General features: G+C 40.4%; 1 protein-coding gene and 1 long non-coding RNA gene across 2 annotated transcripts in view; both read left to right on the top strand.

Moving 5' to 3' along the window:
* The window catches only part of LOC124413421 (dipeptidase 1-like), a 1027592-nt gene that overhangs the window by 837208 nt on the left and 163069 nt on the right, over nt 1-27315 (top strand). The window lies entirely within an intron of this gene.
* LOC124413425 overlaps nt 12060-27315 on the top strand; it is a 28584-nt gene continuing 13328 nt past the window's right edge. Inside the window, exon 1 of the long non-coding RNA XR_006929867.1 lies at nt 12060-12227. This is a non-coding gene — a long non-coding RNA (uncharacterized LOC124413425). The remainder of the gene's footprint in view (nt 12228-27315) is intronic.

Genomic DNA, 27315 nt, shown 5'->3' with positions numbered 1-27315 from the left:
GGGTTTGAAATCAGACACGTAGGATGCAGTTCACTATAACTGTAATTAAGATAAAATTATGTCTTAGCTTTCGCTACAACTTTATAATAAACCTAGGTACTTAAAACTAACCTGAATCGATACAATTGACGTTAACAAACGGAAGTTATATATTGTAACGTGCTTTTTGCTTCACCCGGGGGAAAGCGGGGTCGGCACAGAGGCTCGTTTAAAAAAATGGCGTTGTCCAACACGGCAGTAGATCAGATGGAAAAGTAATTGACGGCACTGCAGAACAGGTGTTGGGCGCCAGGCTCGAGAGAGCCGTAAGAGACTACTCCTTCTAGATTCAAAATTTACCTTCACTATAGCATTCGTTCGCCGACTCGAACGGCGAACCAAACTCACACAGCTCAATCCGAAACGCAAAACTTTAACAGGGGCAAGCACGTAAAAACAGCTAACTAGCTAGCGGTGAGGGGAACGTGGGCGTGATGGGTGAAATAGTATAGATGACAATCAAATGATCGTAGATGTAATTACCAGCATTTATTAACAAAGAGAGCCGTTACGGCAAGGCAGAAGGCACAAAAAATAAAATATTTACACGGCAAGCGGTCTTATCGGTGGCGGTACGCTTCGATGCAATTCAACAACAAATGAAAATAAAATATAACATCGCAACAAAATCAGAAAATTCGATAAACAACGGCAAAATCAAGCAGTATAAGCTAAAAGCGATGAGCGGCAAGTGACCAAGCTAGGCGAATGATCAGCGAAGTAAAATCATTAACAGTTCAATAACTCATGCAATTACAGAATCGTTGTTAAGCAAATTCGTTAAAAATTTCAAAACTCAGAACAATGCAAACGAATTCAAAAAACAAATTCGCTACCAGTCTTACGTCTTCGCAAATACAAAATAATCCTTTTTCGCTCGTATACAATATCTCGGCACGGTCGCCTGTCGCTGCTTGACGGTGGTAGTTACGCACGGCAACAACGGCACGGGGCGCACACACTCACTCACAGATTCTTTCTCTCTCTCACACTCACGTACTTTGTACGCGGCCGGGAAGCGGCACGGTACTCGATCTTTTACAAGTTATACGTTACAATAAAACGGCAGAAAATCACCGAATGGACAACCAGAGCATCTAATAGTAATTATAAAATAAGAATAGCAAACAACATTAACAATACAATCAAATGGAAAAGCTTAGCTACCACGAGGCTCGCGGGCTTTCACACAAAATGGCCGACCAATGCCGGCCGGCAACAAATCGAAACACGAACAATCAGGATCAAAGTAAAGCACAAAATGTAGCTAAAGTAGCCAAGAGAACTCAGAACAGTGTGAATATCAGAAACGGAGTAAACTGATTCACAGCGCAAGGGAGAGTGAGGTGGCCGCCCGCTCTCGGCGATCGAAATCCCGCGGTGGCTCTACGGAGGGGGGGGGGGGGGGGGGTCGATAGGTAGAATTTGGTGAGAGACCGGCGGGAGTTTAGGCAGCCGGTCTGTTTGCCGCTGCGGGTTGCGAGGGTGGTCGAGGCGAAGGCGGAAGTGTCCTTTCGGCATCGGAGTACCCAGGGGGAGGCTGAGTCCGGTTGTTTGTGGGTGCCGGGTGGCAAGGCCGGACTTAGCAGGGACTCAGGGGAGGTAACTCGACCCCTGGGCGGCAGCAGCAAGATGTCTCTGGCGGCATCGATGTCCATGCAAGCAACAGCGCGACTACTGGGTCCGGGGCTTCGAACTCCACGCCGGTTGTCCAGTGCTTCCTCCGATTTCCCGCGACGGCAGCGCAGGGTGGTTGTTGGACGGCGTCGGCAGTGGTGGCGGCAGTGGCGGTCGCCTTAGAGAATTTGGAGGGGGAATAACAAAGGCATTAGCAATAATACAAAAATCTTGAAGCTAACTCTGGTTGTTCATTGATGCGGCACGGCAGGACTCTCCCCTGCTCTCTAGGAGCGATTCACGCGGCCGCCTGGGAGTGGAGGTGCGTGTCGGTGACGGGCTGGTAGACCCGCCACGTCACAATATAACCATGTGAGAGTGGGCTTTTCACGAGGTGTTCTGCTCGGAGCCGTCTATGATACTGATGCTATGCGGCAGTGTCGTACGATTAGATTTTGGCGTATAACGTTGAACTTACATCCCCCCCCTTTTAAGACAGAGGGTGGAGCCCTGCTGTATACGGAATCAATTTACTAGCGTGAAATAAGTTTGATTCGTGTTTTCTTAATCTACTATCTATTAAATAAATTGTATCAGAAATTTTCTCTTTTATTTTGTAAGGTGACCTTATTGCATCTAGTTTGCCTCTGTTCAGTTCATTGCCATTCTGAATATATACTAAATCCCCTACGTTATATATGATTTTTTTTAACGTTTTTGTCATAGTACCTCTTAATTGGATTGTGTATTTTTTTGCAGTTTTCTAACGCTAATAATCTATCATCTTCTAAATTTTTGGTATTATTATTGTTTAATTGTTTTGGTATAAACGAGTTTTCTATTCCTGTTTTTAAGTAGTTTGGTGTAAATCCTGTTGAGCTGTGTATTGTGTTGTTATAATCTTTTACACATTCTTCTGCTATGATTGCCCATGATTTTTCTTCATTTTCGTAGATTTTTCATCTTATTCTATTTACTATGGTTTGGTTCATTCTTCCATTTAATCCATCTGAGAATGCACAGTCCACTGCTGTGAAAATTAGTGTTATATCTTGTTTTTTTGTGTATTGTTTGAATTGTGCAGAATTTATTCCTGCATATTCATCTGTTCAAATGGTTGATACTTTACCATCTTTTTGTACTTTTTCTACTAATTTAATAGAGTCTTTAGTTACCCGAGTTTTTGATGTACTGATGTAGGCAAATCTAGTGAAGCTATTATTAGGTGTAAGTACTTTTTTGTAGTTCTGTTTCCTTTGAAGCCTCCAATTGTGTCCAAGGACATTATCTCATGAGGTTTCTCTGCTGGGCCTAACTGTGACAAAGGGGCTTTGAAACATCCCATTCTAGATTTGTTTTAAATGCAAGTTTCGCAGGTTCTGCATATCGCTTTGATGTGCTTATGCATGTTTTTGAAGTAAAATTTGTGACAGATAGTCAGCCTTAGTTGTTTTGTTCCTATATGTCCTTGTTCAATATGTACTCTTTTAATCAGTGAAGCGCCGAATTCTTCTGCTTTCCATACTTTCTTTTTATTATTTAGTCTTTTGTAGATGATGTCATCGTTATTTTCACACGAGTCATCTATTTGAGGTAATTTTTGATTCTCTTTTACTTCCTCAATTTGTAAGAAGTTTGCTATCTTGATCACGGATTCGTTTTCTGCATTCTCATGTGACTCTAGTACAGGATTTCTTGACAAACAATCCGCTTTTATATTTTCTTTTCCTGGGTTGTAGACAATATCAAATTAAAACTGAGAAATATAGTTCAAAATATCAATTAGTTCTGGATCAAGACTGTTTTTTATATTAAAGTTTTCTAGGGGCCTATGATCTGTAAATATTATAAATTTTTTTCCTATTAAATAGTATTGCCAATATAGGATGGCCTCTTTTATTGCTAGACTGATTATGATTTTGTGGAGCTAAATGATCGCGTGAAGGGTCATTGTCATATTACAGGACCATATCGTGGACCTGCACATACAAATTGTAAGTTAAACTACAAATCTAAACGTACCATACCCGTTGTATTCCATAACCTGAGTGGGTACGATGCAGACTCCATAATCGGCGAATTGGCGAATATTAAATTGTGCTCACTCAGTGTTCTATCCACTACCTAAAAAAAGTATATAGCATTCACTTAGACCTTTTACGACCTCACGGTCAAACTTCAATTCATTGATTCATATCGACATATGAGTTCATTTTTAGCTGAACTGAGTTCTCACCTGCGACACAAAGATTCAATCAATTTGATATGTCAATTCCCTAACGTCAAAGATTTGCAATTAAATCTTTTTACCCGCAAAGGAGTGTTTCACTATTATCATGTAACCGAAGTCAACAGACTGAAAGAACGCTCACTACCCGCGACAGAATCGTTCTATAATGTCTTGAATGATCAACATATTAAAGATGAAGACCACACTTATGCACAGAACGTTTAGGACAGTTTTAATATCACGACATTGGGCGTGTACAGTGATTTTTATCTGAAAGTTAACGTAATGCTCCTCACAGACGCTTTTCAAAAGTTCCGAAACAATTGCCTCTGAATGTATAAGCTCGATCCAGCGTACCACTGTACCTCACCCGGTTTTACGTGGGATTGCATGCTATTCCACACAAGAATATAACTAGAATTGCTCACGGACGTTGAACTGCTGCTGTTCATCGAAGGAGGCTTGCGTGAAGGATTGAGTCAATGCTCGAATCGATACGGCAGAACGAATAATAAATATATGGTAGATCACAATCCACAGTTGGAAACCAAATCATTGCTCTACTTAGACGTCAATAATTTGTATGGTTGGGCGATGTCTCAGTACTTACCTTGCAGAAAATTTTGAATGGGTGCATCGTGTACACGATTTTGATTTTATGCGCGTTGGCGAAGAGTTCGATAATGGATACATATTGGAGGTAGATTTAGAATACCCCGTCAATGTTCACATTTTACATCAAGATTTACCCTTTTGTCCGCATCATCAAAAACCCCCGGGTGGAAAAACTCCAAAACTTTTAGCTGCGGTGCAGAATAAGCCACGCTATGTTATACATTATCATAATTTATCAAAAACGGTTCGAGATTGCGTGAAATTCATCGAGTATTGAAATATAAACAATCTGCATGGATAGAGAGTCATATCGATTTGAACACTGCATTGAGAGCCAAAAGTTCAAATAAATTTCAGTCGGGCAGTGATCAGGCCCCGATCATATTTTTCCTACTGCCTGATCAGGCTCACATCAGGTGACATTATCCGGCTCTGATGCGGCATGTAACGCAGCGTCCCACATGGCGCTGATCTCTCTGATCAGGCTGCCTGATTAGGCCCTCGTCACGCGCTGTTGATCAGGCCCAGTCGTGGATTGCTCGATCAGGCTCACATCAGGTGATAATGTCAGATTACCTTGCATGTACCGTGTGTCCACGAAGAAAGTACGACTAATTAAATTCGAACGACTGGACGCATGCGCAGGTCGTTATTTGGGGTCAAAATTAATTTTGTCTCTTCCGCCCCCCAAATCGGTTCGAAATACGTAAAAAACAACGCTGTAATTTTTTAAGATTTTTAAAAGAACGCTTGACCCTTGACCACAGGGGTTAAAGTTTTCCATTTAAAATACATGGGGTTTTCCTGCGTTTGCAGTCACTATTTTACTGTGGGCCTCAATATGCTTGTAAAATCCTGAAATTTTCAGCAATTAGTTTACAAGCATGTTGCTACATAGAAAAAATTTCTCAAAGCCCTACCCTCAAAATGTTGTATAATATTACCATAATAATAATAATAAAAATTTAAAAAAAAAAAAAATTTTTTTTTATTAATTTGTTTCCTCGTTTTTTTTATACATGGTTTAAAATAAAATAATTTTCTACACGAGTTACAAATTCTTAAGTATTGTCTGCTTTTTTGTGCCTGGGTGATTTTTTCGATATTCGCTTACCTATTCGCGAGCAGTCCCTGTCCTTCTCGCTCGACCACGACGCGACGCCGGAGGAATCCGTACTGTTTTTCGCCGGTTTTATAATTCACTCAATTATACAATTTTTCGGTGCTATCTCAATTGATAGAGCTCTCGTATATTCGACTCTCAAGATCGCTCTATCGCGCTCACTCTCATTGAATCTCTCGTACCTTCGACATATCACGCTCACTCTCATAGTATAAAACTCTTTCGTGTCATTATCGGTCTCAATTCACGACGAACTATAACTGTACGATAAATCATCCGTGGCACATCCATCTGTGTAAATATTAGAAATAAAAACTAACTAGCGTGCGAAAGTGTTCGGGGTAATTTCACCCGTCACCATCGTCATAAATAAACACTTACTTGTAGCGGCATGTGCCCTAACCTCACTTCGTAATGACTAAACAGCCTGATCTACGCCAAAATATTTTTTTACTCGGCGACCTCGATACTCAGATCTATGGAAATAAGTTGCCATCAAAAAAACAAGTGCTGAAAGTTCTGTTTTTCAATATTCGAGACGTGAAATTAAATACACGGGACAGTGCAAGATTAGTCATAAGAGAAGTGAAAATTTTTTGGGACAAAGCGCGATTGCCGATTCAAAACGAGTCTCGTTGTATAGACAAACTGTTGGCTTTGCATCAGGAATGGACAGATTTGCAACGACACAAGACAAGAACTTCAAATCGTGAAAGAGAAGAACATTTTTCTTCTCAACTGAACAATTTATTTGTTATTGCTCATGGAAATGTTCTCGAAGAAGTTGATGAAACAAGAAGGATGTTCCTTGAAAATCAAAGACGAAATGGTCGCGTCGGATATATCAACAATGTCGAAGGTCTTTTCGAAAGAATGGAAAGAGAAGAGGAAAGGCGAAACGAAATTATATCTAAAAGACAATCCAAAAGTCGAATGGACATTGATTTGATAGGTGAGTGATGACTTTTATTTATAATATTATTTATTATTTTTACGTTATATCAAAATTATATCAAAACAATAATAATTTGTTTCAGACAATTTCGCGGAACTATTGCCAAGTAAAGAAGACCCTACGTCTCAAACTCTGAGTCAAGGATGTATCGGGGCATACTCCAATATTTCTCTTGAGAGCGACAGTGAAGATGAAGCTGGGCCATCGGCGTGCAAAAAATCTCGAGGGAATGTCAATATATTCAATGACAAAGTCGTTGCCGTCCTCGATAGATGTGAAGTGAGTGATAGAGATGCAGTACATCTAGTTGCTGCAATAGCGGACGCTCTGAACGTTGACCTACGATCATTGACTCTCAACCGAACATCGATTCGATTATATCGACAGAAAGTGCGTGCAGCAAGAGCTGATCAAATTAAAAAGGTTTTCCAAACCGAAACGTTGGAGGCTCTCGTTATTCATTGGGACGGAAAACTATTGCTGGATCTAACAAAACGGGCTATGATTGACAGAGTACCTGTTGTCGCTACAAATGGTAGCGTTGAAAAGCTCCTCGGTGTTCCAGCATTAGACAACAGCAAAGGTGTAACCCAAGCAGATGCGATCCATGATGTTCTTAGAGATTGGGGACTTTTCGGATCAGTAAAAGCTCTTTGCTGTGACACAACGGCTTCTAATTTGGGAAATAAGAACGGTGCAGCAACACTATTAGAGAACCTGTTGCAAACAAGTCTTTTGTTCTTGCCTTGCAGACACCACATCTTCGAGTTGGTGTTGCGCAGCGTATTTGAAATAAAATTGCCACTTACAACTGGCCCAAACGTTCCACTCTTCAAAAATTTTCGCGACGCTTGGAAAAAAATGGACACAACCAGTGTGACGTTGCACCCCGCGTGCACGTCACAATAAGCCCCAAACCCGCGGAGCGGGGCCGAACAATGCCGAACCGGCCCGGGCGCACCCGAAGACGCGCCGGGCCGGCCGGAGAAGGCACTCTTGTGCCAGCCACGAACGCCGCCGGACGCCAAGACTACCCAGCAACGATACAAAAAGGTCAGCTGATCTCACTCCATTTCACCGCACACCAACCACGCTCCGCACCGCCACCGCCAATCACCGCATCCAACCACTGCATCTTCCTCAGATCCCCTCACACACGCCCCCCCCCCCCCCCCCCCCACTCCCCATACACCTCCACACACACACACACCCACCCCTTTCACTCACACGTTCATTAGTAATAATTCATTAGTTTTTAAGGATTTAGATTTAAGAAGGACGCTAATCGGCTGGGGCGTGACCAGCCGCCACGTGGGACCGACCAATTTGTTAATTAGTTATTAAGATCCGTCGAAGAAGACCAAATACACGCTACACTTTGTTTTCCACAACGCCGGCACGTGAATTCACTCTTCCCCGTCTCTCGTCTCCCTCCTCTCTCCCCCCCAAATAAGTGCGAGATTCACCTCTCGTCACACCAGTTACAGAAGTGGAATCGAAGATGAATACGTCAAGGGAATTTTGACACCTAACCACGTCGAAAGGATAAGATCATTTGCAGAAAACGCATTGGAAAACTTTCAACCGAGAGACGATTACAAGGAGTTCCTGGAGTTGACCCTTCTTTTCATTGGATCTGACTCATCTACTCAGGTCACGTTCATTTACCCGGGAGCATTTCATCACGCACGGTGGATGGCGAAAGCAATATATTGCCTGAAAATGTTCATGTTCCGAGAACAGTATCCAATGACAGATGGGGAACGATTGGCGGTTCGAGACACATCGATATTTATCGTGATGCTATACGTTGACGCATGGTTTACTGCTCCACTTGCGTCAGCAGCGCCAAATAACGATTTACAGTTTTTGAAAAACCTCTACAACTATAAGTCGACAGATCAAGAGATCTCGAATGTCACTCTTAACAAATTCAGGAACCACTTATGGTACCTGAATGCTGAGGCAGCTGCGATGGCATTTTTTGACGAAAATGTGTCATTTGATGTTAAGCGTAAGATGGTCTTGGAATTGAATCCACACGAAGAAATCGACGAATTATTCCCCAAACGGATCCAGGTCAATTTGAAAGACATTGGTGGTTATTATGACAAAGAAATGGATCATTTCGTAACCCCTCAAACCCTCAACTATTTCCGAAGGTTTGGAATTGATCACGAGTTTTTAAAGACTGATCCATCTGTTTGGAGTCAGAATAAAAGCTACGCAATCGGTTTGAAAATCACAAAACAATTAAAAGTGATTAACGACGTCGCGGAAAGAGGTGTTCGTCTGTTCACCGAGTATAATGAAATACTGACACGGAACGAACAACAAAAACAGTTCATTTTACAAATTGTAAGCGAATACCAAAAGAAACATCCAGACACAAATAAGCGGACAATACTGAAGAATTTGTAACTCGTGTAGAAAATTATTTTATTTTAAACCATGTATAAAAAAAAACGAGGAAACAAATTAATAAAAAAAAATTATTTTTTTTTTTAAATTTTTATTATTATTATGGTAATATTATACAACATTTTGAGGGTAGGGGTTTGAGAAATTTTTTCTATGTAGCAACATGCTTGTAAACTAATTGCTGAAAATTTCAGGATTTTACAAGCATATTGAGGCCCACAGTAAAATAGTGACTGCAAACGCAGGAAAACCCCATGTATTTTAAATGGAAAACTTTAACCCCTGTGGTCAAGGGTCAAGCGTTCTTTTAAAAATCTTAAAAAATTACAGCGTTGTTTTTTACGTATTTTGAACCGATTTGGGGGGCGGAAGAGGCAAAATTAATTTTGACCCCAAATAACGACCAATTGCGCACAAGGTGCGTACTTTCCTCGCGGATACTCGGTATAACAAGGACCAGCTGATCTGACTGTCGTCGGGTTCGTTGATCAGGCCTAGATTCGGGGTTTTTGATTAGGTCCTAATTAAGGTGCTGCATGATCGTGATCAGTTTCTGGTCAGGCGACCTTTGAACTGACAATGACACATGTTTTATAGCTCTGAAGCAGACAGAATTAACTTCTCTTCGAAATTTTTTTAGCCATGTAGCTTCAAACTCTGTGTCATGATAATATTGACTCCCGAACAAATTAATACCGAGAAAAACAAAAAGAACAACAGACCTATTCTATTCTGACTCTGAGTTGTCCATGTAGAAATTTGTTGTGGCATATCCTAGTGTCGCGGTGGGCCATATCAGGCGGCTGGGTGGCTTGCCAAACTTGCACCATTGCCCGGGCGCTGACGTGTGCGCCCGTGTCGTTATGCGAAAGTCCGAGTTCGATTATCAATTCAAAATCGTGGCATTGCCTCTTTTGCACCAGCTTTTTGTTTATAGCTGGGCTCCAGTGTGGTGCTGATGTAGTTGTCCTATACTTTCTTGACGTGAGATTAGTTATTAGGTACCGTACGCGCAGTGTGATAATATATTGTATATAAGGGGGTTCCGTTCCATTGATAATATATTGTTACAAAGGGTAAAATCACCCGTTTTACCCTCCTTTCAAATGATCTAGTAGTCGGCTTGTGACGCAAGAAATATAAACGTTCTTGTGTTATAAAATGAATAGGGTTGCTGTATCAACCACTATTATTGTAAAAACAGTTCTGTTTCAGACTTTAAACTAGAAACGCGTATTGCCATTAAAGCATTTTTTCTCCAAATATTTTACTTAACGCCTTTTATTGATTCCATTAACTAAGCTGACGAACCCACATTTTATTTGAAACGCGAGTCCGTTTTAATATTACTAATCTGTAGTATCTCATTTCATAACCCACGTTAAAATGTGTGACAAACGAATAGTTGACCGAAATAAAATTAACCAAAGAAGGTGAAATGAACGCAACATTGTGAGAGCGGTGGCACGTGAAATAAGAATGCACGAATCAGCCTACGCGGGAGACTCATCAGGTAATTAGAAAAATGTTTGAAAATATATTGTTTTGTAAAATCCCAAACATGATTTCATTTATCTTTCGGAAATTATAACTGTTAAGCTTCATATAGTTGGATTGTGTTACCAAGGTTAGTAACAACCCAACATGAATTTGATATCGATCAAAGTAGACATCGTGAAACATTTCATTCATCAATGTCACGTGCGAATTTTCATTATTAGAATGATTGATACAGTGGAATATGTTTACCTTTCATCACAAGTCAATTAATCAATATTCTCACAAACACTCTTGTGAAGCAGCTGAACCGACCGAAGCAGCGCAGGCAAATCGGGAACACTGACCATCAGTTATTGGACATCGAGAAAGCAGTGATACCGAAGAGCCTTAACGAGAAGACGGAGGCTGCAGATCTGGAGTAGATGAGAATTCAATAGAGCAGGAGCTGGAACAAAGAGGAGGATCACCTCCTTATATCAATAAGTTAAGAAGAGGAAGTGAAAAGTGATAGATCAGAGTCTGTAATAGGCTGGTTCCATTTCAAACCACCCAGCAAGGTCGGGACGAAAAATTCAAACGACTTGTAAATAATTTATATGATTCTTTGGGTAATTTAAGGGGACCCGTATTTGGTCATCTTGCTCCAAAAAAATTTCATCTCTCTGCACGGCTATTACCATTTTTTGTTAAAAACTCGTTTTTACAGATTCCGTTGATTTACTGTTTTTTTTTTTTTAAAGTGCTAGCACTTTTGAACGAATTACGGATTTGAGTGACTTTTTTTTCAAAATGTGCGTATTTTCATCTTCTTTCAGAAAATTACAAGTTTGAGAAGATCGACACAAAATCGCCGGAGTAATTCAACGTAATGTAAAATAATCCGGATGAATTCAACCCCGATTTTCGGGAATTGCATATTCTTTTTTCTCTCACCAATTTTCTCTCGGATGGTTCTTTAAAGACACTAACTCTTCGCACAAGTTTTGTCAGCGGATTAGTTCTGTAAAAAGAGTTATGAATTTTTCAATATCACGAATTTTGTATATTTTCAGGTAGCTTATATTTTGTACGGTGAATCGATTTCTTTATGTCGCTACATTGTTTCTTTCTGTTTAATACATGTATACGACGAAATAAGTGGGTAGGAGAAGTATGAAAAATCCATTCAAAAATAAGACTATATTAATCCCAAAACAGTTCAATATCACAATAAATATGAATTCACTATAACTATGTTTGAAGCATCTCATACATCGTCAATTCATTTGAATTGTTGCTTCTTCAACCCAAGGGCGATGACTTGTTCTTGCAGTAAACGTACAGTTCGTATCTATATAGATATATAGATATTCTATATACAGAAATGTGAATTTCGTCGCAGAGGCACATGTTTGACTGTGTCTGTAGGATGTTGTAGACAAGTGTCAAGTGTGTGACTTAGAGTGTAACTCCGTATCACTACTCAGCCTGTTAGAACGGACCCGGACGTTCTGGAGGATATGAAAAGAAATCATATCAAACGATTGCGATGTTGGTTATCTAGAAAAATGAAGTTCGAATATTTATTGCTTGACTTTAAAAATCAACGACGGAGCCAGGAATCGAACCTGGTATCTAGAGATGCTTTACCGGAGACTTACTCCACTAGACCACCTAGCCGCCCTGACACCAGTGTCATTAATTTCTCTCATCAACCTGTGTATTCGGAATGTTTGTTTTCGTGTGTCGTAGTCTATATAGAAATGTGAATTTCGTCGCAGAGGCACATGTTTAACTGTGTTTGTAGGATGTTGTAGACAAGTGTCAAGTGTGTGACTGAGAGTGTAACTCCGTATAGACCGGGAGATAGTGACACAAAATATTAGGTCATTTGTACCAGTATGGCGGTTCGTCAGGGGTCTAATTACGTAAAGGCAAAAAGGAAAATGATGGTCATAGCGCTCGCACCGGCGGCCCAATCGCGTGGGCGTTAATCGAACGCGTCGGATAAATATCGAGTGTCGAACGATTTGTTCCACAAAAATGTTTGTATTTTCAGATAGTCGAAAAAAAAAGAAGTAGGCGGTAGCGTAATGCCATACTTCTCGGATGTGACTTACAGCCCGCCATACCGACGCGAATACATTAATTTAAATAAAATAATTCAACCATTTGTACCAGGCTAATTTTTGCAAAGCTAATCATCGTCGAGTAGCCATTCACGAAAATCACCTTGCCATACTTTTCCGACAGTTCCCAATGGCCGCCATACCACTGCAAAAGAGTAATTTTTTTTTTTTCGCCAAACGATTTGTACCACCCTGAAACTTTTTTTAACAGTTCCCTGTATGATCATAAATAGAAGTCTGATAATGCCATACCTGTGGGAGGTGGCGAATGTGAACAATATTATTTCAAAATCCCAAGATTTTATTCGTAATTCGAAGGATTTTTCCCTCCTCGGAACGAAAATTTTTATTATGGTAAATGGTATCCGTTCAAAACCAAAGAAAAAACAAACAACTATCGTCAGATACAATTATAATTTACATACTGAAACCGGCTTACGCAGAAATGTCCGTTACCTTGAGTTATGTAGATAGCCAGCAATGGTGTGGACGTAACGGATCACATATTTTAAATTTTTACAAAAATAGACGAAAACAATCAAACGGAAACATGCCGACAATGGATGGGATGGCAATCTGCCACTCCCAACTACTCATCTTTAGTTTGATATACGAAGTTAACTTAAGCGAAGGTGTTGACAAGTTTAGCGTGATCTATCCTTGAGACCGGTCGAAAGTAGAAGAACGAGATACCCTGCCGAGTTGGTACGCCACAGAAAGAATAGATGCTCGGACGTTGTAACTAAGTCGGTGAAATATCCCCGACCTATAAGTGATTGAACGCGACCATGGCTCAAGTCATAGATTAAGCTAATTACCGGACGATAACATGGGGCTACAGTGCTACGGTCGTTGGACTAGTCGGTAATGAAGGATACATATAGAGACTTATGGTTTAATAATCGGCACATAAATGTTGCTTAAGTGTTCCACATCTTGTCGTAAGTTGACGCTATTAGGGTGACTGACAATATTGAACATTTCTAGAAGAATGCGTCTGTAATAAAATGGCTCTTCATCTACGATGGAAGCAACCTCATAATTAAACCTATGGTCACATTTAACAATATCTTTAGTCAGTGCCGTATGCTGATCTTCGCTAACTAACATGTTCCTTTTATGTTCTTTAATTCTGGTGTGCAGTTGCCTGCTCGTTTGGCCGATATATACTTGATCGCAATCCATACACGGAATCTTATAGACAACATTTAATTTTTTTTCTTTCGGTAACACATCTTTCCCAGAATCGAACAAGGACAATAAATTGCTGTTGTTCGTTCCTGCGAAAGAGATGTTGTATTTGTGAAAAATACGATTAAGGGATTCGAAGAGTCCGGCTATATAAGGCAATGGAATAAAAGTTTTTGAGTTCGGTGAAGCTATCGAAGAATTATTGTTGTTATTGTCTGCAGTAATAATGGCATTATATTTGAGCTTGATGTATTTAGTAATCAAAAAACTCGGGTAGTTGTTTAAAGATAAGACGTTGTGTATAAGATCAAGATTTTTTACATGAAATTCCGGGCTAGATAATCTAATGGCTCTACCTGTTAAGTTCTTAATGATGCTGATCTTATATGATTTCGGTTGATGTGAGACATAGTTCAAATATCGTTGCGACCAAGTAGTTTTATGGAACCAATCCGTTTTTAACCCAGGGTTGTCCTTTATCACCCGTACGTCGAGAAAGCTGATCTTTCCATCCACGGCTGTTTCAATAGTAAAGTGTATTCTTGGGTCATAAGAGTTGAAGATTTGTAATATAGAATTGACTTTATCAACAGGAACAGCTGTGAGGATATCATCAACATAGCGTAGATAAAAAGGGATGTTGAAATCAAGTTTGCGTAGGCATTGTTGTTCTAGATCATTCATCACAATATCTGCCAGTACTGGTGATAAAGGAGAACCCATGGGGAGACCGTAGCACTGTGCATAAATGAAATCGTTGAATTTAAAATTTTCAAATTTTAATTTTAAGTTTTCGGATCGAGGTTCTAGGGTAAAAAAATGAAACCACACAAATTAATTTTTTCATACCGGAACCTCTGGCGGTGCCACTCTGGCGATTTTGTTGTGATATCGTCAGACATACTGAAAGACCCTGTAATTTTTTCAGCCAAAAACAAGTGGCCTTTTTGAATAAAAAAATAATTTTCAATTTTTTTGGTAAAAAATCAGCGTTACCGGAACGTGAAAATTATTTAAAGTCGTCTGCTCGAAAGCTTACACGAAAATACAACTTTTATGTGAATACATTTTTTTTCAGTCACTTCAAGTTTCCGAGATATATCAATTTGAAAAAAAATGGCATTTTCCAAAATAATGAATTTAAAAATCTGAAAAAAATCTCGCAGAGTGCCTGTCAGTAGTCTTTTCATATACCCAATTATGGGGAAGATCTGAGATGGTCGAAAAAAAAGTGGCCGGTTTCGTGGAGAAACCCTCATATATAGATATTCTATATAGATATAATAGATATATAGATATTATATATAGATAGAATAAATATATAGATATTATATATAGACACGAACTGCACCTTTACTGCAAGAACAAGTCAGCACCCTTAGGTTGAAGAAGCAACAATTTAAATGAATTGACGATGTATGAGATGCTTCAAACATAGTTATAGTGAATTCATGTTTATTGTAATATTGAACTGTTTTGGGATTAATATAGTCTTATTTTTTAATGGATTTTTCATACTTCTCCTACCCACTTATTTCGTCGTATACATGTATTGAACAGAAAGAAACAATGTAGCGACATAAAGAAATCGATTTACAGTACAAAATATAAGCTACCTGAAAATATAAAAAATTCGTGATATTGAAGAATTGATAACTCTTTTTACAGAACTAATCTGCTAACGAAACTTACGCGAAGAGTTAGTGTCTTTAAAGAACCATTCGAGAAAAAATTGGTGAGAGAAAAAAAAAATATGCAATTCCCGAAAATCGGGGTTGAATAACTCCGGCGATTTTGTGTCGATCTTACTAAACTTGTAATTTTCTGAGAGAAGATAAAAATACGCACATTTTGAAATAAAAAGTCACTCAAATCCGTTAATTCGTTCAAAAGTTGTAGCACCTTAAAAAAAAACAGTAAATTTACGGAATCCATAAAAACGAGTTTTTGACAAAAAATGGTAATAGCCGTGTAGAGATGTTACGGTAAAGAGGGACGGTAGTCCTTGTACCCACCCGAGATGTTGATTCGGTAAAGTGATTAGACGCTCCACTTTTGCCAAAATAAGGCATTAACTGCCCAAGTTTTACTCTGATCGCTTGAGCGGTATAGGAGTTTTGCATCCCCGCGTTTTCGAGGTGTACAACGGGTCTTTATATGCACCTTAAGCCTAGAAATAATTTAGTTCGGTGATAGAATTTTGGGGTGGACTATACCTTTTTGTGCGAAAAGAATAGCGTCTGATAGGCTGTACAGGTCAAGTTCGTATTCGTTCAAGCGTCGGTCCAAGTCCATTAGTCGGTTGAGTAGGGTTGTTCTAAAGGTGTTGTCAGCAATTGAGGGGCCTTACCAGTGTAACCCATGAAAAATTAGGCGATTTTCAGGAATTTTTTTGAAAGAAAGTACTCGATAGAATGTGTTAAATTTTTTTGGAAATAATAAAGTATATTTTCAGGTATATTTTAGGATTTTTTTTTTTTTTTTTATTGAAAAATAACGGAGTTATGTGCTGTCTTCGGAGGTATAAAAAAAAAAGTTCCCCAACTGCTGACATGATTCCAGCCGAATGAGTAGCCGAAACAAAAAAATTCAAAAAGGTCATTGAATTTGAAGGTATTTCCTATACAATGACCCAAAATTTTTGAAAAATATCAAAAATTAACAAAATGACGTAGTTCTGAAAAAAGTGTCCTGTTTTAGAGTAAGAAAATGGTAGTTTTTTTAATGCCAAATTAACAATTTTCAACCAATCAAAAAGATCGTATGTCATTGTATAGTAAATATACTCAAAAATACTCAGTTTCATTTTGAAGTCGATCGGTCAATTTTTCTTTGAGTTATGATGTCAGCAATTTTGAAAAATGTCGTTTCGAGAAAAACGCGTTCAAAATAGGCAAGTGGAGCGGCTTATACCTGCGAGCGGCCTCTCTTTAGAACGCTGTCATTCAAAAACTATTCAAGATACGACCTTGCCGCTTTCACAGGATATCTTTGAAGATATAAACTATCGAATAAGCCAAAAAAAGTCGATTTTTTGAAAGTGTCACACTGGTAAGGCCCCTTTAGGCTTTTGAGATAGCTGCATCATTCGAGAGAATCGTAAGTAACGTATCTTGTTTGTGGTTGTGGCTTGTAATGCTGTCGAGTTCTTTTTTGTAGGCGCCTAGTGTTGACTGAACGATATTAGTCTGTTTATTAAGGAGAGATGCTAAATGTCTGCTGTCATTGTGAAGGTTGTCGATTTGTTGATTGTAATATTCTCCGTCTTCTACGTCTAGGGTACCGAATAGAGATTTTGATATGCTGACAATGAAGTTAATCGCGCCTCGTGTTTTGCGATGATGGGCTAGCTTTGCAAGTTCAGAGTGAGTCGATTCACCTGTGCGATGGCCGACTAGATATTCGATTCGTTTTTGATATGTTTTTCATGGTTCTTATTCTGTTAGCCAACATTGGGATGTGGTTACCGGTGTGGCAATGGCTGTTGGCAAGAGAGCACTTTTCGTCTATTATACTCAAGAAATCTGATGCTTGGTCAAGTCGGTCGCATAGGTTTTGGAGGTCCACGTGATTCAGTAGAGTCCATTCGTCATTATAGGTGCGCAAGTCTTGTAATTGTTCGAAGAAGATTCCCTGGTTGTTTTCCAGTTGCTTAATCACAATGTTCGTCGATTCGTCTGTCGTAATGCCTAGTGCACTGCACCTGCAACGCCCATGTAAGGGTATCAGATGTTGTGCAACGGGGCCACAGGAAATTTGATAACATGCGGTTACTGATTATTGAAGAACTTCAATTTTGGTCACTTTCTTCTCGTGCCAATTTTCGTTTATTCAAATGAACGATTTTAGTCTTATTTGGTGTAATGAAAATTTCAGCATTGATATTGTCAATTATACGTTTGATTGTATACACTCCTTTATAGTGGTCGTCAAATTTAGACCGAGTTTCATTTATTAGATAGACTTTTTGACCTGCTTCGAAATTTTGGCTATTGAGATGACGATCGTAGTACGTCTTGGAACGGTGTTTTGCTTGAATGAGGTTAGACGCGGCCTGTTTTCGAATGCTGGATAGATTGATAATTGGATCTAGGAGGAAAGAATCGTAGGAACGGATATATGCGCTGGCAGGGTTTGCGTCTGTTGGAAGTCTGGCATAAGAACCAAAAATTAGCTGATGGGGGGTGAAGTTAGTACCTTCGTGTTTCGCGGTGTTATAACAAAAAATGGCAAAGCGGATGTAATCGTCCCAGTCTTTACCCGCGTTCGTGTAATGTTTAACATGTTCGATGATAACAAGGTGACTGCGTTTTAGCGATCCGTTAGACTGAGGACGGTAAGCTGTGGTTCGAATTTGCTTGATTTTGAAAAGTCTACAAAGCTGCTTGATGATAGCGCTCTAAAGTTTTGTCCTTGGTCCGTAAGTATTGCTCGAGGGGCACCATAACGTGTAATGTACTCCTTTGCGGAAGCTGCACCTATAGTTTTAGCAGTGGCGTCAGGCAAAGGGATAGCGTCTAGAAATTTTGTCAAGTTGCATTGCAGAGTCAAGAGATATTTGTTGTTCGATGTAGTGAGGGGGGGGGGGGGGGGTCCAACAATGTCTAACGCCACCTTGTCGAATGCATCGGCAGGGGTGTCCGTTATCACCATTGGCAACTTGGTCTTTACTCCGACTAATTTTTTTCTCTGGCAACTCTTACAAGTTCTTATGAAATCCTGGATTTGTTCTTTCATATGTGGCCAAAAATACCTTTGTCGGATGCGGTTATATATTTTAGTGACGCGTTGATGACCACCGGCTAACGATTCGTGACATTCTTTGATTATTTCCGTTCGTAAACATTCGTCTGGGATGACCGTAGTATTGCGGCAAAGCATGATTTGAATTTCGAGATCTGCGAAAATATAGGATAAAAGTTTTCGAACAACGCGAGGATCGAGTTCACCTAAGTTGTCTCCGGACATTGGGAATGCAAGGGACTTTGGCGTTGATCCGGCTAACACCGTTTTCAGTTTAGACAATAGTTTCAAAGTATCGTATAATTTGTTTTGGTCAGATTCTTTTGATTCCGATATCATGGTGAAAATACGTCGGTTGTTGTGCTTGGATTCGATAATATCAAATTTTCGCGGACGAGGCTTTATTGTGATTTTCGGGTCAACGATATTCTCCCGGGCAACCTGGGCTGGTATACCTTTAGTCCAAGAGCAGTCTGCTGATATAAAGTGAGCATAATTGGTTTTAAGCATCAAAAGTCCGTCGTTGGTATCTTTGACATTGTGTGATACTGGTATGTTGTCCAAGTTGTCAACAAAGTATGCAAAAGCGTGCGGGGTGTCTGTTTGTTCATCGCCAGTGTCGAAAGCAGTGTTATGGTCAGAGTGTATAGTTTCCATATGAGAGTCGGATTCATGATCGCACGTGTGGTACTCGGTGTCCGTTAGCAGATCAAAGCTGTCGTCGTAATTGTAGGCTGGCGGGGCAGGAGGGAGAGGAGGGGAGTTCGTAGCTCTAGAAGAAGCTGTGGGGGGGTATCTTTTAGCCTGACGTGGCGGTCCGAGAGGGGGAGGCATTATCGCGTCGGTGGTTGGGAGGGAAGGCGGAGGCATATGGAATGCCAAGGGTTTAATCGGACGTTGTGATTTCTTCCGTGGAGGGCGAGGGGAAGGAGGGGGATTGCCAGATGTGGAAGAGACGGGGTCAGAGGGGCGATTATCAGTGAACGTAGTTGCATCATCGGCGCGGGAGGGGGCAAGGACGGGGGGTCCCGGCGACAAACTGTAATGTTTATTTTTAAATTTTCAAAAACATAATGGATCGTTTTGCGCACCACGCTCCATTCTAGTTTGTCGAGTCCGCAGCCTATTAATGGGATTGAGACAGATACAACACCATCTTCTTGCAGCGCGTTCTTGAAGTTAAGCAAGGTGTCAAAAATATCGTGTGGTAAGGGTTTATCATTGTACTTTGGCTTTGTCACTGTGTTATAAATTTTTCGGTTTCCGTGAGTGATAGAAATAACGTCAGTCACAGTCGGATTGAATTCTTTGAGTTGTTCGCGATTTATAAATTCACGTTCTCTTAGCTGTGACGCGATTCCTTTTGCCATTTGGCAATCAGCTGATATGCAGTAAGCCAAATTATCTTTTTGCTGTAGTAGGTCGGCTTTTATTTCTTTGATATATTTATTACGCATAAGAAGGAACGTGTCGCATTCTATAAGGAAATCGCTGTAGGAAGGGTTGTGAATGTGAGGGAAGCTAGGTAAATCGGTAACCGAATTAATGTCATCAACTTCTGAGTTCGTCTCTGGGGTTCGTAGGTCATCTGAGCTAGTTGAAGTATTCGAAAAGTAGCTCAGGTGTGATCTCTTACGTGGTCCAGGGTTTGTAGAAGAATTTGTTTCTCGGTGGCGTTTCGGATAGAGATGAACCAGGCGCGGAGGTGGGATGAAGGGGGGAGGTTCAAAAAGCATTGCACTGGATTCGTCATCTGAGAGATCAGAAGAATCGGATGAGTATATCATGTGATAGGTGGGTTGTGAGATTTTTGGGCATTTTAGCGGGGCCGGGTTCGTAGATTCGTCTGTGGCGTAGATTCGTCTGTGGTCTGTCGAGGGCGTCGGGGGTACTGATGGGTCTCTGGTGCGTTTTTTGGGTCTGCTGTCAGAGGATTCGGTCGTGGGACAAGGGCGTTTTGCAGCCATAGGAAGGATTTGTGCGACGTCAAGCGGTGTGTTCCTTGATAGAGCATCGGCGTTGGCATTCGCTTTTCCCGATTTATGTTTGGTATCAAAATCGTATTCTGCCAGTTCTAGACTCCATCGTCATAAACGAGAATTAGGCTTCTTAACGCTTTTTACCCACTTGAGTGGCTCGTGGTCTGTAACTAGAGTATATTTCTGACCATCGATGTAGGGGCGGAAGTGGTTGATGCTCCAGTGGCGGCTAAAAATTCGTTATCGGGCACCAAGTAGTTTAATTCAGCGAATTTGAGTGCTCGATATGCGTACGCTACTGGTAAGTCAGCACCGTTCTTATCTTGACTTAGAACCGCGCCGATGGCGAATTTTGACGCGTCGGTAGTGAGCGTAAACGGCTTGCTGAAGTCTGGGTATTGGAGAATTGGCTTTTTGCATAAGCAATCACGTAAGGTTTCGAAGGCAGATTGGTGTTCGGATGTCCAAATGAAAGGGGTATCCTTCTTGGTTAGATTGGTGAGGCATTTTGCAATTTTTCCGAATTTGGGACAAACCTGCGATAATAACCCAAAAGACCGAGGAACTGTTTAACATTTTTGGGATTTTTCGGGACAGGATATTCTTTCACCGCTACTTACTTCCCGGGGTCAGGTCTGACTCCTGACTCAGTGATAAGGTGACCAAGGTAAGCGACTTTTTTGCGCCGGAATTGGCATTTGTCTGGCTGCACAGTCAAGCCGGCTTCAGTTAGTCTTTTTATCAATTTTCTGAATTTCATTTCATGTTCTTGTAAATTTCGAGCGTAAATAACTATATCATCTAAGTATACAAGCATTTCATTGCCTTGTAAGCCTAGCAGGACTTGGTTCATAAGCCTTTGGAACGTGGCTGGGGCGTTCTTTAATCCAAAAGGCATACGAGAAAATTCATAATGACCTCGAGGTGTCAAAATGCAGTTTTGGCACCATGTTCCGGGTGCATGGGAATTTGATTAAAGCCGGAGGCAAGGTCGAATGTAGAGAAGTATTTGGATGAGCCCAGTTGGTCAAGGATTTTAGTGATGTTGGGCATGGGATATGCATCGCCGATAGTTTTTTCGTCAAGTTTTCGGTGGTCAATAACCATGCGCCAACGCTTATTGCCATCACTATCAGATTTTTTGGGAACGATCCACACCGGGGAGTTATAAGGGGATGCGGAATGTTTAATAAGGTCTCGCTTACGGAGTTAATCGACCTGGGTTTCAATTTCGTCTTTGTGGATTTTGGGAAACCGGTATTGTTTCGTATGAATGGGTGTGTCGTCCGTCGTGGGGATAGTGTGATGAGTTACATTGGCGTGACCCAATTTATCACCTGGGAGGTAGAAAAGGTGGTTAAATTCCGTGGCGAGGTCGAATATGGATTGTTTTTCGGTGCCATTCAAATGATCAAGATGCAAACAATGTTCTAGGACATCTAATCTTTCTGACCTACTGTCAGTCAAAATGTTGGTTTGAATTTCCACGGCCTTGATTATCACGCGGAGAGAATCTACATTGGTCTGTTGTGTAGCCCCTGCGCCTACAATTATCGCTGTACAGCTGTTGGTTTCTGCTCGGAGCATCGGTCCGGTTGCACTCGTCGTGGAAGTGGCCCATTCTCTGACATTTAGTACAGTATCTCTTATATTGCACGCGATGACATTCCGTGATGAAGTAACCACGGTGGTCGCAAAATTGGCAAGTAACGGGCAGGATATATGCATGGTCAGCGGGCCGAGCGTTTGGATCAAGTGCTTGAGCGTAGGATTTAGGTTCGGTACTGGAGGCTGGCGGATGAGCGTAGCCAGGTGTGGGCAGCGACATCAGGGGAGGTATAAAGGATGGAATTGTGTATACCTGAGATAGAGGGGCGTTATTGGGGGGTAGAGGGAGATATGTAGGTGACGGAGTAGAATATTGTGCAGAAAACATCATCTGACGGTTAATTAGTTCCGTCTCCTTACCTTCGGCGATGCTGACGGCGAGGTCGAATGTCGGTAACGGTCTGATAGTAGCTATTCTCCACTCTAATTCAGGACGAAGCCCTCTAATGAACGATCTAGTAGTATCCTTTTTTAAATCAATTAGTAATATAGTAGCTATGTCTGGCGGGTGCTTTTCTACGATTGCATTGTTTATTTCTTCCGATATTGCTCTTATTCTACACGAGTAATCTACGACGCGTTTATGAGGTTGTTGGGTGATTCTATCCAATTGGGCAAATGATTGACGCATGGGAATATCCGGGCGGTAAGCTCGACTAAGAGCGGCTATGAGGTCTTCGACATCGTTGCAATTTTTGCCTATTAAATATTGAGTGGCAGGGCCTGTGACTTCAGATTGAGCGTATTTGGTGAAAGTCGTTCTGTCTGCTGCTTTTATTAGAGTTTCTACGTGGCGCAATTGCTCTACAAACGAGTCACAAGGCATGTTGTGACCGTCAAAAGAGGGTATTGTTGGTGAGACATCTTTTACTGACCAAAAACCTAACCCAGTTTCATTAAGCGGTGCCATCTCGATTTCGAGGTTTTACGGTATCGAAAAATGTATTTCAATAAACTTACACGTAGATGCAAAACGGGATTATACGGAAGTGCACAGTTGGCTGACGCTTGCAGATGGTAAGATATAGATGGTGTTTTCGAAGTTGCTGGTGAGGTTGTCCTAAGATGAATAAGCAGTGGTGTCCGGTGTCGATTCGTCAATGAAATAGGTCGGGCGTCGACAGCAAGGTCGCAGGGCTCGAGTGGTGAGCCTGTAGGTTGCCGGGAAAGGTGATCTCCTCGATGAATCTCGTACTTGCCGTTTATCGCCAGGTTGATAACAGCGGCATTGGTTGGTCAGATTACGATTGTTGTTGATGCACGGGGATTGGATGTGCGGTGTTTCATCACAAATGAACTTGCGTGGAGGTGCAAAAGCGGCACTATGGCTTGAAATTGCGGTTTATCGAGCAGATCGTGAGTTGCCGAAATTTATGGCGTCTCGTCGATATCGGTGATGTGGCACTTGGTCACTTGCACTTGACTTGAACTTTGAGAGGACTGAATATAGTCTTTGAAATAATCATCATGGACGATTTCTTGTAACGTTCGTTGATTTTTGTCGGAAGTAGCACGACGGATTTCACTGATATCGGCAGATTATGCACTTGTATTCGAGAAAGTTCCCACCAATCACTTCGCGAAGGCAGTAAGACGAGTCAAACCGCTGCCACCCGAATGTTATAGTACAAAGGGATGGTAGTCCTTGTACCCACCCGAGATGTTGATTCGGGTGCTATTTTTTAGTCCGTTCTCATCACTGTCCTCGTTCAGGGAATGGAAGAGGGAAGAATAATAATTGGAGATGGATTATCTTTGATAAGGAATAAACTTTTATTGAGATTTGAAAATGGGGTGAAATATGCGGTGAAGTCGTTGAAGAGTAGTTGAGGTGATGGGAGAAGAAAAGTAGGAGCTCGATGTTGTCGGGTTGAAAGTTCGGATTGGAGTACATCTTCGGCGTGAGAAAAGCAGTGTGGATCCAGGATAGAAGGGAATAGAAATAGCAAGGCAAGGGCGATAACGAGTGGCGTAAGGCAAGATGGAAATAGGAGGACAAGATATGGAGTGTAGCTTTACGATGGCAATGGCAGGTAGAGGCGAGAGGTTGTCGAGGAAGGCGGAGGAGACGTATGACGGGACGCCGGACATCACAGAGAGATGAAATTTTTTTGGAGTAAAATGACCAAATACGAGTCCCCTTAAATTACCCAAAGAATCATATAAATTATTTACAAGTCGTTTGAATTTTTCGTCGTGACCTTGCTGGGTGGTTTGAAATGGAACCAGCCAATAGAAGCAGAGGATAGAGAAAAAGATGGAATGGAGTCAGTAGAGAAGTGCGAAGAAAGAGATACAGATGGATCAGAATCTGCAGAGGAGCGAGAGGAGATGCCAGAGTATCAAAAACTGAAAGAGTGGGATATTGAATCTCATGTTTCGCAAAAGAATCTAGATAAATTGTTGCCAATTCTTTGCAGAAGATGTTTACCTGCATTGCCAAAAGAAGCAAAAACATTTTTGAAAACTGATCCCTGCTCCTATCTCGTTAATGAATCGGGGAACGGCCAATTCGTTTTCTTTGGTATAAAAAATGGTCTCAAAACTTTTGTGATTGAAACACTGCATCCGGATAGTTAAATTTTTTTACAATTCAATATTGACGGATTACCAATTTTTAAATCAAGTGCGATACAATTCTGGCCCATATTGTGCAGGGTACACTATCCAAAATTTAATGTCTACAGTCCATTCCTTGTAGCATCTTACTGCGGGGATAGCAAACCTCCTAACTTAGCCGATTATTTTCATGATGTCATAGAGGAAATTAATCAACTCAAAAGGCGTGGTATCATGATAGATAGAAAGATTCTTCAAATAAGAGTGGAATGCTTCATCTGCGACAGCCCTGCTCGTGCACTGATGGAAAATATCAAAGGTCACGGCGGCTTCGGTGCATGTGAAAGATGCAATGTTCATAGAGAGCGGGTGAAAAAAAATAGAGGTTTCTGCACAGTTTATCCTGAAGTGGACAAGCAACGAAGAACTGATGAATCATTTCAAAATTTAGATAACCCTAATCACCATAACGGAAGTAGTCCATTACTAGATATACATCCTCCGATTGATATGGTAGAACAGATTATTCTCGCTATGATGCATTCGCTCGATCGTGGTGCAATGGAAAAACTACTTGGGTGTTGGATTACTGGTGATTTGAGAGTCCGATTAGGTCGACGAAGCAGAGAACTTATAGATCGAAAAATCACATGTTTCAGAAGCCAGATACCCTGTGAATTTCAAAGAAAGCCCAGAACCACTAACTATCTTGCAGAATGGAAATGTACTGAATTTAGACTTTTTTTGCTATATATTGGCCCTCTTGTCTTGCAAAACATTTTACCATGTAATTTGTACAAGCATTTCCTTTTACTCCATGCAGCAGCTCGAATACTCTGTTCAGAAGACTTTGCTCTCAAGTACAATAATCTAGCGAAAACATATTTGGAGAAATTTGCTCTTGCTTCGAAGCATTTGTATGGTGCTCATTATCTATCCTTAAATACCCATAATTTAATTCATATTGCCGACGATGCTAAAAATATGGGGTGCTCCTTAAGCTGCATCAGTGCTTACCCTTTTGAGAATTTTCTCGGTAAATTAAAGAAATCCATGCGCACCGCACATCTTCCTCTACCTCAGGTTTGTCGACGTATGCATGCATAGTCCAGGAACTTTAGACAAAAAATGGGCTAATCTTCGGCAAAAGTCCAACCAGGCTGAGAATTGGTATACACTTACCTTTCAGCTCTCCAAATAAGGTGTGAAAAATCCCCTGAATTCGGTTGCACGCATAACTTGTGACAGCCCAAAAACGGTGAAAAAAATGACCTTTTTTCGGTGTTTTGCGAATATCTCCGTTCCTGTCGGTCTTACGGTTATGAGGTATACTTATAAAAAATAAAGAACGGAAAATTTTCTACAAAAAAGGTCCAATAGAGTTTATTGATAGAATTAGTAGTTTTCTCGTAATCTGGTATTTAAACTGCAATATAAATTTTGTATGGGTATTTAATTGCATGTAATAATCGAAAACGAGGTTTCTGTGCCGTATCTTCTCGTTTTGATATTCTTATAGACATTCGGGTATAAATAATAGTATGTTTAATAATAGTATATAAAAATAGTACTATAAATAATAGTACATTTGTCTTATTCTAACATTATATAGATGTTGAGGTTTACCGTATAAAAATGGTATATTCAATTGTGCAATATTAACGTTCCTGTTTATGATCTTCTCATTCTAACACTGAAAAGATGTAAAAGAGTACCTCAAAGTATAAAGCTTGTCAGGTGAGGTATAATCTAATATTTTTCTTAGTGAATATTTAAGAATAGATAACTAAAAAAAAATGAAGGTTGTTTATGTAACTAATTTCTGACAGCTATTTCTCTTTAAGTTTCTTCCTCTTCTCTCTCGAATTGTTCTTGATTTTCCCACGAGACTGGTGGGAAATTCCGAGATTGCTCAGAATCATCAATAAAATCGGTTTCTGGGTCTTCCATATCGTCCGCTCAACTGTTACAGATTCGTCATCTGCGAGTGTTTTGTCACATATACTGCACAACTGTTCCATAATGAGTTGTTACAAGAAAAAAAAATTTGTTGAATTTATAAATATTTAGTTGAATACGCACGACAAAATATTTTTGGACATCAACAAAAATTTTGTCATTCCAACAGTATGTTTATCATTCCAACAAAATATACCGCTGAGATTGCAAAAATTTAGTCGCTATCGAAAAATATTTAGTCGTGCGTATTCAACTATATACCGGGACCATCTCTAGAAACTATACAAGAACTGCGCATGCGCGAATTTAAATCTGCCGTCCGTGCAGTCTGGCCACCCCGAGACCCTGCTGTTAAACTCTGTTTCTGTCAGCGATGTAGTTCACATGCATTTTTTAAGGTTAGAATCTCAAGTCATTGAGATAGTCACTCGGAAGGGCTTGAGCAGCATTTGTTATTGAAAATTGATTGTTCAAAGAACGGTCGGAATTTAATGCTGATGCTCTTTGAAAATTCGTCCTATTCGATTGAAACAAAAAATCTGTTCAAATGTTGGGTGCTTGGAAGAAACGAAGCAGGTAGGTGGGGACAATTTATTCAATCATTTTCATTACTTCATACATTAAGAAAAATAATGAAATTTTTTTCTTTCAACAGAAAATACAGCCAA

Source organism: Diprion similis, chromosome 12, assembly GCF_021155765.1.
Source record: "Diprion similis isolate iyDipSimi1 chromosome 12, iyDipSimi1.1, whole genome shotgun sequence".
Lineage (NCBI taxonomy): Eukaryota > Metazoa > Arthropoda > Insecta > Hymenoptera > Diprionidae > Diprion > Diprion similis.
Note: the sequence above shows the minus strand (reverse complement) of the source record. Positions and strands in the feature narration are given on the sequence as shown.